A 12,625-nucleotide genomic window follows, 5' to 3' on the forward strand; every position below is an offset into this window, starting at 1 on the left:
GAATGTGTGGGAGCCAGGATGCAAAGTTATCCACAAATTGTGATACTGGGCCAGGAGGGCGGTAGACAACAGCAACAATGAGGGGTAAGGGGCTAAAGAGTCGGACAGAGTGGACTTCAAATGAAGTGAAAATCAGAGAGGGTGGGGAAAGGTTTTTCTCAAGTTTCTATAAATTTGTGCACGTGTTTTCATATAAAATTAGGTATTAAGAAGAGAAATCAGTTTTTGATGATAAAATGATAAATTTAGGAGTTAGAGTTAGAAAATGTAAGAGTTAGAAAGTGTTTTCTGTGCGTAACATTTGCAATCTGCAATGTTTTATCGCATTGTCTAAGAAATGTAAAAATAAGTTTATATTTACTTTTTAGAAAGAGCAAAATGTGTTTACAAGGGTTTTTCTTAAATTTCTTCTCATTTGTGCATTTTTTTTTCTGAAATAAGCAAAGGTTACTGGACGCTTCAAATTGAGTTGTATTAAAATAAATAAAGACGAAATTACCAGTAAGAACGTGTTTTCTGTGGTTGACATTTTAAATTGCAATGTTCTTTACCATTAATCCTAAAGTTGTCGATATAAGTCTGCGCTTACTTTCTAGAAAGTGCAAAATGTTATTACAAGTTTTTACCTCAATTGTTTACATATTAGTGCATCTACATTCATCTGGAATTAACAAAGGGATCCCTGACGATTTAAATTGAGTTGTAAATGTAGAAAAGTTTGATTTTAAAAAATGATTTGTTGTTCTTCGCATTTCAAATTGCAATGTTCTATACCATTAAATTAAATTTGTCACTATAAGTTTGCGTTTACTTTCTAAAAAAGCAAAATGGGTAAAAAAAGGTTTCAGTAAAGTTTCTACACATTAAAAGCATTTGCTGTCATATGTAATTAGTAAAGATTTTCTAGACGCTTTATATTTAGTTGTGATTGGAGAAAATAGAGCATAGAACATGTTTTCTATGCTTGACATCTCTATTTGCAATCTTCTATAGAACATTACCCTTAACAGAGTTTTCAATATAAGTTTGTATTGACTTTTTAGAAAGAGTTGAATGTGTTTAGAAGGGTTTTCCTCAAGTATCATCAGATTAATGCATGTGTTTTCATCTGTAATTAGGAAATATTTGCTAGACGCTTTAAATTTATTTTTAATTAGAGATGTGTTAGCATTTGGAATAGAGCAATAGAACGTGTTTTCTGTGCTTGATATCTCCAAATTGCAATGTTCTACCCAGTACCTAAGAAATATAAAAATAAGTTTGCATTTAGGTTCCAGAAACAGAAAAGATATTTGAAGGTTTCCACTAGATTTTACACTTTATTGTATGTTTTTTAATCTAGCATAAACAATGCTTTACCAAAATTTTTCTAAGGCTATTTACAATCTAAAATTTCTTAAAAATCTGCAGAGTAAATGTATAACAGGTTTGTTTTAAGATAATGACAAAATTATTAGTAAGAACGTGTTTTCAAATCAGTTTTCAGTGGCTCCCAAAAGAGGTTTGCATTTACGTTCCAGAAACCGAAAATGTGTATTCAAAGTTTTTGACTAGTTTTTACACATTATTGCATGTTTGTTATTCATCTAGCATTAGCAATAGGTTACCAAACACTTTTAAAGGCTATATACAATCTCTTAAACAGGTTGTGAAAATCTGCAAAATAAATGTATAAAAAGTTTGTTTTAAGATAATGACGGTTAAGTGAACAAATGTGATTTCTCTGCTTGACATCTCTAATTGCAATATTCTGTACAATTAATTTAGAGTTTTAAATATAAATTTTATTTACTTCCTAGAAAGAGCAAAATGTGTTTACAAGAGTTTACCTTTAAATTTTTACACATTATTTTACACAATATTAAATGACAATGAAATAAAAAAACAAAGGTTGTGAAAACCTGTACATACGTATATATGTTTACGGTTGAGGTTTCTATAATCAAACCTCATTACCTAAATTAAAAATATTATACTTGTCTTTTTTCTGTATGTAAACAGCCCATGGCAGACACTGAGTTCTGAGCATTTTGCAATCCAATAACCAATCAGAAGCCATATTTTATTCAGTTTACAGTTTTTTTTTTTTGCTTAAGTTGTGTACAAGTAGAATATCCAGACCTGGAGGATTGTAACAGAAGTTGATCATATCTGATTTTCAAAATTTTTCCAGTTGGGCAATACCAATTTGCATTACAAAGATGATTTGCTTTTTTTTTTAGCATATCGAAATAATGTATTGTTAACGGAGTCAATTTGCTTTTATATATTTATCATTGCTTCATAATAAAAAATTAGGCCAAAAGGAAGTGCATTTAAACTGTTATATTAACCTATATTTTGTCTCACAAAACCCCACAAAAAAAGTATATTTACCAAGGTTGCATTTTTGTTTTAATCGCATTGGCTTTTTGTTAGACAGCAAACTGTGACAGACAAAGTACTATCAGTTTTTAAAGTGTTTGCGCTGAAAATAGAAAATTTTTGTTCTTTGTTTTATTTTATATAGAACTGTTCAGTGATTGCAAAAATATGTTTGGCCATGATAGATTCATCTTTGCTGTGAATGTGGAAATCTATTAGCTGGGCATGAAACTAAAATAAACAAACCAAATTTTGAACAAGAGTTCAGCAAAATATACAGATAGATTAAATGAGTATTACCCCCCTGGCTTTTCTAATTCTCTTTTTTTACGTAAAAAGCATTAAATTGCATGGAAGTTTTTACATTGTAGGCCTAACCGTAACTTGAAATGGGATTTTCAAAAACATGTGATAAAATAACCATTCTTTAATCATACTGTACAAGTTACATTATTATGTTATTTGCATCACAATGCCCTTTTTATATTAAGCATAATTTTATTTCCTGTTGCAGCTCCTTAAAAGAATGACAGTGGCATCTTGCAGTGGATCACCACAAAAAAGTTGTTTGTGATGTGCATAAGGAATTAGCTGACATCAGCAAAGGGATGAAGGAATCAAGGAATTTTGGTGAGTTTTTCAAGATTTTTTTGTTTCTCCATATATTTTAATTGCTTCTTTTATTATTATTGCTTCTTTTATTTATTATTGCGCATGCCTGGTCCAGAGTACATAAATTAGAATATTAGAATATATGTTAATATTTTTAGTAAATGTTTAATCTTTATATTTTCATAATCAAACTTTATCAGCTAGAAATGTAAATGTAAGAAAGTTTGTTTTGACGTAATGACAAAAGAAAGGGGAATAATTTTTTTTTTCTGTGCTGTACATCTCGAATTGAAATGTTCAATATCATTAACTAAACCACATTCTTACTCCTATTTTCGTAAATATCTAAAACAAACTTTCTCCAATTACATCTCCATAAAAAGCATCAAGTAAACTGTTGATAATTCCAGATGAAAACACTAATGTGTACAACCCTAAGGAAAACCACATACATATGTTCTGCGGAGATTCAATCACAAACTTTGCTGTTCCAAATTTCAAAACCTAATGCAAAAGCCATTGGAAATAGCCTTAGAAAGCGTCTGGTAAACCATTGCTAATGTTAGATGACAAACACATGCACTAATGTGTAAAAACTTGTGAAAACCCCTTTAAACACATTTTGCTCCTTCTGGAAAGTAAATGCAAACTTAAATTGACAACCCCTAGTTAATGGTTTAGAAGATTGCAATATATGAGATGTCAAGGACAGAAAACACATTCTTTCTCATAATTTTGTCATTACCCGAAAACAAACTTTCCTCTCCATTTTAAATTCTAGCTGATAAAGTTTGAATATAAGAAAGGTGAAAGATGATTTGATTATAGAAAGTAATCATTTAAACGCTATTTTTATATGTACATATTGTTTTATCCAAGGATTCAATTACAACCTTCAACCTACAAAATCTGCTGAGTAACCGTGGAACAGTTAAGTTCCACGGTTACTCAGCAGATTTTCATGGGATGCAAAAGACATTGAAAATAGGCATGCAAAGCTTCTGGTAACCTATTGTTAATGCTAGATAAAAAACAAAATGCACTTATGTGTAAAAACTTGTAAATAACCTTGATAACACATATTGCTGGTTCTGGAAAGTAAATGCAAACCTATATTAACAATTCTTTTTTACAGGTATAGAACATTAAAATTTGTGATGTAAAGCACAGACAGCACGTTCTTTCTCTTAATTTCATCATTAGAACCCCATGCCCACGCAGTAGAGATCCTCAGCGGCATAGAGATGTCATCTGTCGTATACATTTCTATCGCACTAAGATATCATGCACAAAACCGGTGAAGCAAGTTCCATTGAGTATGCTGGAGCACAAATACAGCTTTTACCTGATTTGTCTAAGCATACTTTTGATCTCCATAAAGCCATAGATCAGATATTTTTATGGTTTGTTATGGCTCCTGATCCCCTGGTGACATCTTCCACACCAGTGATTTTCAACCACTGTGCTGATTGAAACAAAGGGCCGTCAAAGGACTACAGAGATCAGACTAAAATGTAAGTGATTCTTTCAGGCATCACAAGCTGACTGCCTTCAAAGGTGAACTCCAGGTGGATACAGACATAACCATTTGTACGTATGTTATTTCTTTTTCCTGTTCTCTGGGATGTGGGCAACCACATCACAATCCTCTTGTACAATACATAACTGCTAGCTCTGCGTTGTCCAAAATGATGTAGGAATGCCTATGCCTGGTACAGCTGTAAAGGTAAACAGCTTCAGGAGACTGATTTCACACCTTTCTGCAATTAAAAAAAATATGTGCCTGGTTGCATTTTTTTTTTCTAAAATGTATCTTGTGCAAGTAACACAAACACCTACCTGTCCCCCTGATTTGTCTCCCTCAGTACTGGATTACATTTCATGCTGCCCGTCAGACATCTCATCATAGACAGATAAAAGGTACCAGAACCCATTAATGCCCTCCCCCTCTATGTTCTCAATCTTCCTAAAATTGATGTAACTAGTAATAACATGCAGTGTTTCCAGAATATTTTTTTTTTCAGCTGGGTGGGAAGAAGTTGTAGGTGGTTGAAAAGTTGACAGGGCAATTTGTGCCAAATTTAGTGCTCCCATTTTTTTTTCCTATAAATTCTAGTAACCTCTATATTTCTGGCAGCTTTCTACCATCTCCTATGCTTCATTCTATTGTCCACCCACATCCTATTTACCATTCTTCCACCATCTTCATGTTATGCCCGAACTGCTCAGTGCCACTGTTTTGTCAGCAAACTTTTCAGCAACAACCTAAAAACAGCTGGGATAGAAAAGTGCTGAGTGGTGCACCCTACTAGAGTTCTTTGAAGAGAATTCTGACATGGCCATTTAAGAACCTTGTAGAAATGTTTACTCTGCACCACCTTTAAAGCAGCCAGACTTATCCATCATTTCCACATAATTACCCAGCAACCTACCTGATACACAACCTTCCCACCACTCCTCTTCTTCTGCTTCCGTCTGTAGTTCTCTTCATTAACTTCCATTTCACCTAAGAATCACCTACTGTACCTGCCTGATACACAAATCTCTCCACAGCTCTTGTCCCACTTACCTACCTGCTACACAAAACCCTTCACAGTTCTATTCCCACTTACCTACCTGAGAGACAAACCCCCCAGTCCTATTGGGCTTTTACTACTCCCTGGTGCTGCCATGTTTACCCATTCTTATGCACTGCACACACTGTCTGACTGCCCTTTCACTTCGCACCCCCCCCCCCCCCCCCACACACAGCTCCATGTCATCCTACACACATTTTTTAAAATAAAACTTTTCCCACCTTCCAATTATCAGTTTGTCAGCCATGAAAGTTAACCTCCATGCTAGTGCAATAGCACCCTCTAACAATGTCCTTCTGCGAGTACGTGAGGTTTAATACATGCACAGTAGTGGCAACCTAAATGTATAATATAATGATGCATATATTTGCACTGTGTTTTCGTATTCCCTTCTAATTTATTACTTAAACATAAATACAACCCCAATTATCACTCCAATAATCTGCTTTTCCCTGGTTGGTTTATTTCCTACTCACAGGAAACCAATCCCTAACACAGCCTTGCCCCCCCCCCATCACACCATAAACCCCACCTTTTTCCGCTCCTACTGTCTGATAATTGTCACTGCTGACCCAATACTGTCCCATCATAGAAGCAAGTGGGATGAATGTAGCTCACCATTGGTGTCAGTGGGATGAATGGTGGCTCTTTATTGGTGTTAGCAGGATGAATATAGCTCATCATTGGTGTCAGTAGGATACATCTTTGGTGTCAGTATAGAGGAAAAGGACAAAGGAAAGAGGTTCAAGCTCAAAAGTCTTTAAATGAAAATATTAATTATGTATTGATACTGTTAGTAGGTGCTCTTTGGGCCTATGATCACAGGCGATGCCCCACCGAAGGAGGGCTAAGTGATAGCAAAGGGGTTTAAGGTTCAGTGGCCTGAGGGTTGCAACATCCCTGTTTCCCTGTAGCTGGGGTTTTTCCCTCGACATCCTCTGCACTGAGTCTGCACAGCTAAATGGAATTGGAGCTGTTTGCAGCTGAATAACAGAGTGATTGTTGTGTAATCCCATGCTGTCATTGGCTGCTGGGGCTTTAAAGCCTCTCTGCTTCCAGTGATCTATGCTTGGTATAGCGTTAGTTGGGCTTATCTGTGGTGGAGGATCAGCAGGGAATTAGCCTGTCTTGGCCTTTGGGGGGGTGTACATCAAGCTCCCCCCATGCGGTTATTGGGACAGGCTATTTGAAAATTTGTGAGGAGTGATTGCTACCAGGATTTATTTCTGTGTAGTTTATCTTTTACAGCTTATTTTGTATCATGGATGAAGACCTTTTTAGAAGAGGAGAGAGGAGAGGCCTTATTATCTCATATGCAAGTGATAACGATTGGAAACTTCGCCAGTCCTTCAGAATTCTGGTGCCAAAGAATTTAAGAGGAGCGTTCCCCTTGCAAAAACTTGTGAACCTAGTGGAAGAACTCAAAGTGAACAAGAACAAAGGTCAGGTCATTTTATTCTTTCACTTATTGAAATGGGTGTGTGCAATAATCTGCACAATAATCTGAAAAAACAGCTAGAAGATGAGGACTTTGCAGGCTGGGAGTGTTACTAACAATCCACTTTTATAATTTTTTTATAAAAGAAGCTGACATCCGAACCTTCCAGCACAATTACTGTTCAAACTCTGTACTGGCAAAATTCAGTATAGAGTCAAGTTCATGTCTGACCCTGGAGAAATTGGAGGCTTGAAACACCCTTCCTTCTCTTTTGCCCTGGGGCGGGATCGAGGTTCGCTGTTCTACCTTGGGATGCCAAGTTTTTTGTAGAAAGTGTGGCTCGTATTCACATGCAGAAGAATTCATGCACCTCAGAATTTTTGCTCTGCAAAATATGCAACAAAACTCGTCACAAACTAAAAACTGTCCTGTGAAACCATGTGTAACCTGTGCGGAAGTTCTGATAGTCTGTTTAAAGGATGTCTACATCGGAGTAATAAGTCATGGGGGGGATGTTGCCTCCACTGCACTGGTGGCCAAAGATTTGCAGTCAGGGGGTGTGTTGGTGCTGTCGCTACTCAAATGGCAGAGGTAGCTGCACACCTACAGGGTGACCCAGCGTCTAAAGTCCCTGCAGCACCATCTCAGTTAGAGCTGGTAGACGGGGAGGAGGAGATAGAAGCCTTACCAAGAAGTCCTGAAGTTGTTCCAGATGGAGAAGCCAGACCAGTGGAGGAGTCTGCAGGGACTGACCCCCAACACCTGGACAAAGGAGGACCAGACGTGAGTTTTGGTCCAGTTCGGACAAGAAGGAAACCACAGTTCAGCGCAGGTGCAGTAAAAAGTCTGCTGCAGTTGGTGTATCAGCACAGGTTGGTGACCAGGAACCTTATTCAGGTCAACAGGTTCCACCATCTGCAGCAATTCCACTTTGAGCAGCTCAGACTAGGAATCCTCCAGTCCAGCACCCAGTGTCTGTATCCATACTCCAGTCCTACCACTCAGAAAATGGGGGAGTTTAAAATTTGTTTACTGAATGTCAGGGGTCTGAAAAGCTCTGTACAGAGGGCAGCATATTTAGCTATTTAGGTAGCATTAACTGTGAATTATCTACTGCTCCCTGGAAAGAAATGAGCGAGCTGAATTGCTTAATGCCACACAGTTCTTCATTCCAGGTTCCTCCCCTGCAATTGTTTTTGGTGATTTTAACTGCGCATTACACATTAGCATACAAGTGATGGGGGAAGGACATATGCAAATTTCCCAACCTCATAAGTTGGTGGGGTAACATCAAAAAGAAAACTAGGTCCTTCTTTATCCAGAAAGAAATACAGGAATCTAGGAGGAAAATAAAATGGTTCCAGAGTCTAAACACACAGCTCCAAACATTTATTAAGTTTAGCAAAAACAGCATCCTAATTAAAGAGGAAATTAATAGTTTAAAAAATGAAATACTAGAGGCCACCACTGCTAAAGGGAGATAAATTATTTACAATGCAAAAGTGGAAAAAAATGCTCCATGTTTTTTTTAAAGAAAAACCATCAGTTGAAAATAAAACACACAAAAAAATTAATGATGAGGTCACAAAATCTGACGTTAAAGAAGGACCAGAATTTCTATTCAGAGTTCTTTAGGGAAATGGAGATAGCTCCAACCGTCACCAAGGAGGTGGTAGATGCCTTGCAGCTTAAATTAGATCATGATCTTTTCTGAAGAGCTGAGTAAAAAAGAGCTATTAGTTATGATGGAGAGCTTTACCAAAAATAAATGTCCAGGTTATGATGGTTTGCCAATTGAATTCTGTCATTCTGGGATCTCCTGAAAAATGTTTGTGTCTGATTTTCCGTGAAGTTTTGTCATCTATCCAGACTCCCGGATCTGGGGCATCATCACTCTGATCCCTCAAAAAGGTGACCTATCAGACCTGGAGAACTAGCGTCCCATCACCTTGCTCAACAGTGATTATAAAATCTACTCCAAGATTCTGGTAAAAGGAGTCAAAGTTGTTGATAAAGTTATCCAGGGTGATCAGGTCTGTGGGATCCCTGGTAGAAGTGCACATGATTGTCTAGATTTACTGAGAGATGTGCTTGGTAAATTGGTTTTCCTCTACACTAATTAACCAAATCAACGTTTTACAGTGGTGCTTCTGGCAAAGCCCTAGTCAATGGCTTCTTATAGGATGATGTTCAACTCAGGTCCAGGATTAAACACGTATGCCCTCTCTCTCCTCTTCTATTTATCTGTGCCTTGGAACCACTTCTGTTATTAAGGATCTGAGGAGTCAGTCAGAGAGAGATTATCTAAGTAATTGTATGTAGTTGCTCAGCTGAGCCACTTGTGTTTTGTAAAGTGCTAAAAAAATAAATAAATAAACAGGCAGGAGCCTGTTTGAACTGCAACTTTGAAGTCGGCTGCAACTTTGCTGTCTTGTGACCCCGTTGCTAGGGGCGATCTCACACTAGGAAGAGAGAAATTTGGACTTTTTGTTTTACTTTTTAAAACCGGACTTCATACTCATGCTTTTAGGAATGGACCTTCTGTTTTTTTTCTGCTACAAAATGGAGTTCATTTTTCTTTTTCCGCTACAAAACAGACTTTGTTACTTTAGCCTTAGGGTATACTTTTATTTTCTGGAACAAAATGTGGCCTGATTTTTTTTTTTTTAAAATGTACGGAAATTTTCAGTTCTGCTTTGGTACTTTATTGTAATTTGTGTATCTGTCTCTCTTATTTGTACTCTTGGAAAAAAATGTTACCTTTTATTTTTGAAAATACTGTTTATACTTTTCTAATAAAATAAAAACATAAAACAAAAAGGAGATTCTTGAGTGGTTTTCTGTTATGACCTTTGTCTGTTCCTGACAATCTGCTTTTGCTTTGTACCTCGCTTGGTGGACTGATATCCTGTGTATGACCTCGGCTTGTTTTCTGTATTCCCTGGTCATTTTTGAACTGTGTATCTGTTGGCTCCTGATCAGCTGCTGGCCTATCCCTAACACTTGCGCACTCCTACTTTGGGGCAACCGAGTGGTGGAAGACACAAACAGTCTCTTGAGGCTGAGCGGGGGCTGCTACAGGTGAAAACTGCAGTGTTAGATTGAAGGACTGGTGTCTGGAGAATACTGGTACTGCCCAGGGCTTTACATTATACCAGGCCATAACATATACGAGGGGGTGCTGAGAAGTTCCTGGCTTTGCCCAGAAAGATGAGAGCTATGAAGAGAGTTATGAAATAACACATTTATTCAACATATCCCCCCCTGAGACTGATGCACTTGGTACAGCATAGCTGCAGCTTTTCTAAACCGCTTAAATAAAAGTCCTTTGGTTGGGCCGCAAACCAGCTCTCAACAGCATCTTTGACGTCAGAAATGGCCTAAAAACGTTGCCCCTTCAGGTATTTCTTTAAATTTGGGAACAGATAATAGTCTGAAGGGACCAGGTCAGGTGAGTAGGGGGTGGTGGACCAATTGGAAACCCAGGGTGTTCAGTTTGGCAACCACAACATTGAATGTGTGCGCAGGTACATTGTTCAGCAAAAAACAGCAAACACTTCAAAATTGAAAACTTTAGAACTCTCCTTTGCTAAACCCCCATATACAACTCTTTGTAGACCTAGTCACAAGTGAGATAAGTAAAAGCAACCTGACAGGTGGGCCTTCGTCACATACATTTACGCCCGCCATGAGGAAGCAATTTAAGACCTTAAGAACAATAGAAATATTAATTATAAAGCATCAGACAAGGGAGGCTTTAATAATACCTCCCATTATAAATGTATTTGTCTCCGTATTCTGAACAATAATGTTTGGTATCAACCAATCTCAGTTGATGCATTTGAAACCTTTAAGATGGAATTTCAAAATTTGTTCTAAGAAGCCTTCCAGAGAAATATTATTGACAGAAACCCTAAGGACTATCTTTTAATTCCACATAACCCCCACATTTTACATCCTACCAAAAATTCATAAAAATCTCAACCCCTCCGGACCACCAATAGTGTCAGATATTCAATCTATAGCATCCACATGCAAGAGAAATTGTAGACTCCTATCTACAACCACTGGTGGAACAATTGCCATCATTTTTGAAAGATACCATTGAACTTTTAAAATCAAAAAATAACTTAGAAGTTCCATCCAATACTACATTGGTAACAATTGATGTGGAGGTGCTCTGGAGGCTTAGCGATGATATCCCAATGCCTTACCCAACATCGAACAATTTCATATTGCAACTCTTGAAATACATTCTAGAAAGAAATGTCTTCATCTTCGATGGAACTATGTATCCTCAAGTAGAAGGCGTTGCCATAGGGACCAAAACTTTTTTCTAGGAAAATGGGAAAGGGTCCTCATTTAACTATCCCCACTACTAATGGCAACGCTATATCGATGATATTATGTTCTGGACAGGTTTCCATACCTCTTTTACACCAATTCATTCAAATGTTACAACAAAGTGACTACAACCTAAAATTCACATCAGAATATAAGACAGGCGTACCTTCCCTAGATGTCTTTCTATCCATCAATGAGAATTATACAATATCTACCGGTCTATATAGAAAATCAAGCGCAGGCAATATGATATTGCATGCAAAAAGTGCTCATCCTCAATCACTGATCAAAAACATTCCTTATAGTCAATATTTACATATAAGACGCAATTGCTCCTCAGGTGACATTCAAAACAGAAGTAAGGGCATTACAGGAAAGACTTCTGCAACGTGGATATCCTAAAAAAACTTTAGGGAAAGCCTACCAGAAAGCTTGTCTCCCCCTTAGAGATGACTTGGCTGAAAAACCCAAATGTACCACTATACTACATTTAACCACAAGAATCATAACCACCTTTAACTAACAACAACAACATAGATCCATCCAAAACATAATTTAAAAACATTAGCACATTCTCAAAACTGACCCTCAAGCAAATAAGTTTATCGGTAATAGACCACAACTAACATTTCGCAAAGCGCTGTCCTTACAGGATCAACTCGTGTCTAGTCACTTCTACTCTTTCAGCACACCGCGTAATACCAAAACTAGAGACCTTTAGATGTGGTCGGTGCCCCCAATGCAAATGGGTGCTGGAATCTATAAATATACTTTTACCTAACGGCAAAACACACCGCCCAAGACACTATTAAGATTCTACAACCCCAGGAATTATATACATGGGTTACATGTATGTGTAGAGCTCACTACCTAGGTAAAACAAAAAGAGCTTTACGCAAACGTACCTATGAACACATTTACGCTGTAACCAATGAAAAAATCACGACCCTATTGAGCAAGGACTAAAGTTCTTCATATTAGAACATATTCCCTCTAATCCCCGGGGCGGAGACATTGATACCTCACCTTTGCAATCTGAATGTAAATGTTACTAATTATCCAAGATTGAACGACATGCTAAGCTTTAAACCATTTCTCCCTAAACCATATTTTCTCTTTCTTTCTCCCTTTGATTCACTACTTTTCAGCTAAATTAGTGGTCTCATATACTCCTTGAAGCGTCTCATCTAAATTTGATTACAATAAAGAAATCATTTTTAACGATAACATTGATAATCTATAACATAACAAATACACTAATTGTAATTTTGACATGCTATATGACATATTT

General features: G+C 37.2%; 1 protein-coding gene and 1 long non-coding RNA gene across 2 annotated transcripts in view; one reads left to right on the forward strand and one right to left on the reverse strand.

Annotated features, from left to right (window-relative positions):
* Window positions 1–4,668, forward strand: part of LOC140341014 (uncharacterized) — a 51,156-nt gene extending 46,488 nt beyond the window's left edge. The window contains exons 3-4 of the long non-coding RNA XR_011922786.1: window positions 2,879–2,994; window positions 4,112–4,668. This is a non-coding gene — a long non-coding RNA (uncharacterized lncRNA). The remainder of the gene's footprint in view (window positions 1–2,878; window positions 2,995–4,111) is intronic.
* Window positions 1–12,625, reverse strand: part of LIN7B (lin-7 homolog B, crumbs cell polarity complex component) — a 226,843-nt gene that overhangs the window by 11,963 nt on the left and 202,255 nt on the right. The gene's annotated exons all lie outside the window — the stretch shown is intronic.

This window comes from Pyxicephalus adspersus, chromosome 11 (genome assembly GCF_032062135.1).
Source record: "Pyxicephalus adspersus chromosome 11, UCB_Pads_2.0, whole genome shotgun sequence".
NCBI classification, from domain to species: domain Eukaryota; kingdom Metazoa; phylum Chordata; class Amphibia; order Anura; family Pyxicephalidae; genus Pyxicephalus; species Pyxicephalus adspersus.